The following is a 4,462-nucleotide window of genomic DNA, read 5'->3' as shown; positions in this document are numbered from 1 at the left end:
CTTCACTGCTAATGTTTACAATTGAGGCCGAACTTCTCGGGCGTCTTTTGAGTGAATCAGTTAAAATCCTTAAGGTTCCAGTACTTACTTGTTACAAAACTCTCTAATTGTGGTAAAACTCATAAAATACGCAATTAGAGTTTCCAGAAATGATTTTAAACTTATAAGAAACACTTGAAATAAAAGTGAATGGATTCATACTACATTTCCTGCCGTTTTTTAATCCCAGACATTACCAGTGGAAAGATGGTAAATGACCAGAAAACTGATAATATTTACAACTCCGGACACTTTAGGGCGCGTTTTCACTTGAATTTGCTTTCAAATGTTAGGAATTCATGTTTATACAGCTCAAAATTTCTGTAGAAAGACTGTAAGGAATGACTATACTGCCTATGTTTACAGTTGAGGCCGAACTTCTCTGGCGTCTTTTGTGTGAATCAGTTAAAATCCTGACGGTTCCTGTACTTACTTGTTACAAAACTCTCTAATTGTGGTAAAACTCTTAAAGTAGGCAATTAGAGTTTCCAGAAATGATTATATACTTGTAAGAAATGCTTGAAATTAACGTAAATGGATTCTTACTACATTTCCTGCCGTTTTTTCATCCCAGACATTACCAGTGGAAAGCTGGTAAATGACCAGAAAACTGATAATATTTACAACTCCGGACACTTTAGGAAGCGTTTTCACTTGAATTTGCTTTCAAATGTTAGGAATTCATGTTTATACACCTCAAAATTTCTGTAGAAAGACTGTAAGTAAGGACTTCACTGCTAATGTTTACAATTGAGGCCGAACTTCTCTGGCATCTTTTGTGTGAATCAGTTAAAATCCTTAAGGTTCCAGTACTTACTTGTTACAAAACTCTCTAATTGTGGTAAAACTCATAAAATACGCAATTACAGTTTCCAGAAATGATTTTAAACTTATAAGAAACATTTGAAATAAAAGTGAATGGATTCATACGACATTTCCTGCCGTTTATTAATCCCAGACATTACCAGTGGAAAGATGGTAAATGACCAGAAAACTGATAATATTTACAACTCCGGACACTTTAGGGCGCGTTTTCACTTTAATTTGCTTTCAAATGTTAGGAATTCATGTTTATACAGCTCAAAATTTCTGTAGAAAGACTGTAAGGAATGACTATACTGCCTATGTTTACAGTTGAGGCCGAACTTCTCTGGCGTCTTTTGTGTGAATCAGTTAAAATCCTGACGGTTCCTGTACTTACTTGTTACAAAACTCTCTAATTGTGGTAAAACTCTTAAAGTAGGGAATTAGAGTTTCCAGAAATGATTATATACTTGTAAGAAACGCTTGAAATAAAAGTAAATGGATTCTTACTACATTTCCTGCCGTTTTTTCATCCCAGACATTACCAGTTGAAAGCTGGTAAATGACCAGAAAACTGATAATATTTACAACTCCGGACACTTTAGGAATCGTTTTCACTTAAGTTTGTTATCAAATGTTAGGAATCCATGTTTATACAGCTCAAAATTTCTGTAGAAAGACTGTAAGGAATGACTATACTGCCTATGTTTACAGTTGAGGCCAAACTTCTCTGGCGTCTTTTGTGTGAATCAGTTAAAATCCTTACGGTTCCTGTACTTACTTGTTACAAAACTCTCTAATTGTGGTAAAACTCTTAAAGTAGGCAATTCGAGTTTCCAGAAATGATTATATACTTGTAAGAAATGCTTGAAATAAAAGTAAATGGATTCTTACTACATTTCCTGCCGTTTTTTCATCCCAGACATTACCAGTGGAAAGCTGGTAAATGACCAGAAAACTGATAATATTTACAACTCCGGACACTTTAGGGAGCGTTTTCACTTGAATTTGCTTTCAAATGTTAGGAATTCATGTTTATAGAGCTCAAAATTTTTGTAGAAAGTCTGTAAGGAATGACTATACTGCCTATGTTTACAATTGAGGCCGAACTTCTCTGGCGTCTTTTGTGTGAATCAGTTAAAATCCTTACGGTTCCAGTACTTACTTGTTACAAAACTCTCTCATTGTGGTAAAACTCTTAAAATAGGCAATTAGAGTTTCCAGAAATGATTATAAACTTGTAAGAAACCCTTGAAATAAAAGTAAATGGATTCGTACTACATTTCCTGCCGTTTTTTAATCCCAGACATTACCAGTGGAAAGCTGGTAAATGACCAGAAAACTGATAATATTTACAACTCCGGACACTTTAGGGAGCGTTTTCACTTGAATTTGCTTTCAAATGTTAGGAATTCATGTTTATACACCTCAAAATTTCTGTAGAAAGACTGTAAGTAAGGACTTCACTGCTAATGTTTACAATTGAGGCCGAACTTCTCGGGCGTCTTTTGTGTGAATCAGTTAAAATCCTTAAGGTTCCAGTACTTACTTGTTACAAAACTCTCTAATTGTGGTAAAACTCTTTAAATACGCAATTAGAGTTTCCAGAAATGATTTTAAACTTATAAGAAACACTTGAAATAAAAGTGAATGGATTCATACTACATTTCCTGCCGTTTTTTAATCCCAGACATTACCAGTGGAAAGATGGTAAATGACCAGAAAACTGATAATATTTACAACTCCGGACACTTTAGGGCGCGTTTTCACTTGAATTTGCTTTCAAATGTTAGGAATTCATGTTTATACAGCTCAAAATTTCTGTAGAAAGACTGTAAGGAATGACTATACCGCCTATGTTTACAGTTGAGGCCGAACTTCTCTGGCGTCTTTTGTGTGAATCAGTTAAAATCCTGACGGTTCCTGTACTTACTTGTTACAAAACTCTCTAATTGTGGTAAAACTCTTAAAGTAGGCAATTAGAGTTTCCAGAAATGATTACATACTTGTAAGAAACGCTTGAAATAAAAGTAAATGGATTCTTACTACATTTCCTGCCGTTTTTTCATCCCAGACATTACCAGTGGAAAGCTGGTAAATGACCAGAAAACTGATAATATTTACAACTCCGGACACTTTAGGAAGCGTTTTCACTTAAGTTTGTTATCAAATGTTAGGAATTCATGTTTATACAGCTCAAAATTTCTGTAGAAAGACTGTAAGGAATGACTATACTGCCTATGTTTACAGTTGAGGCCGAACTTCTCTGGCGTCTTTTGTGTGAATCAGTTAAAATCCTGACGGTTCCTGTACTTACTTGTTACAAAACTCTCTAATTGTGGTAAAAGTCTTAAAGTAGGCAATTAGAGTTTCCAGAAATGATTGTATACTTGTAAGAAATGCTTGAAATAAAAGTAAATGGATTCTTACTACATTTCCTGCCGTTTTTTCATCCCAGACATTACCAGTGGAAAGCTGGTAAATGACCAGAAAACTGATAATATTTACAACTCCGGACACTTTAGGAAGCGTTTTCAATAGAATTTGCTTTCAAATGTTAGGAATTCATGTTTATACACCTCAAAATTTCTGTAGAAAGACTGTAAGTAAGGACTTCACTGCTAATGTTTACAATTGAGGCCAAACGTCTCTGGCGTCTTTTGTGCGAATCAGTTAAAATCCTTAAGGTTCCAGTACTTACTTGTTACAAAACTCTCTAATTGTGGTAAAACTCTTAAAATACGCAATTAGAGTTTCCAGAAATGATTTTAAACTTATAAGAAACACTTGAAATAAAAGTGAATGGATTCATACTACATTTCCTGCCGTTTTTTAATCCCAGACATTACCAGTGGAAAGATGGTAAATGACCAGAAAACTGATAATATTTACAACTCCGGACACTTTAGGGCGCGTTTTCACTTGAATTTGCTTTCAAATGTTAGGAATTCATGTTTATACAGCTCAAAATTTCTGTAGAAAGACTGTAAGGAATGACTATACTGCCGATGTTTACAGTTGAGGCCGAACTTCTCTGGCGTCTTTTGTGTGAATCAGTTAAAATCCTGATGGTTCCTATACTTACTTGTTACAAAACTCTCTAATTGTGGTAAAACTCTTAAAGTAGGCAATTAGAGTTTCCAGAAATGATTATATACTTGTAAGAAACGCTTGAAATAAAAGTAAATGGATTCTTACTACATTTCCTGCCGTTTTTTCATCCCAGACATTACCAGTGGAAAGCTGGTAAATGACCAGAAAACTGATAATATTTACAACTCCGGACACTTTAGGAAGCGTTTTCACTTAAGTTTGTTATCAAATGTTAGGAATTCATGTTTATACAGCTCAAAATTTCTGTAGAAAGACTGTAAGGAATGACTATACTGCCTATGTTTACAGTTGAGGCCGAACTTCTCGGGCGTCTTTTGTGTGAATCAGTTAAAATCCTTACGGTTCCTGTACTTACTTGTTACAAAACTCTCTAATTGTGGTAAAACTCTTAAAGTAGGCAATTAGAGTTTCCAGAAATGATTATATACTTGTAAGAAACGCTTGAAATAAAAGTGAATGGTTTCATACTACATTTCCTGCCGTTTTTTCATCCCAGACATTACCA

Source organism: Myotis daubentonii, chromosome 4 (assembly GCF_963259705.1).
Source record: "Myotis daubentonii chromosome 4, mMyoDau2.1, whole genome shotgun sequence".
Taxonomy (NCBI): Eukaryota; Metazoa; Chordata; class Mammalia; order Chiroptera; family Vespertilionidae; genus Myotis; species Myotis daubentonii.
Note: the sequence above shows the minus strand (reverse complement) of the source record.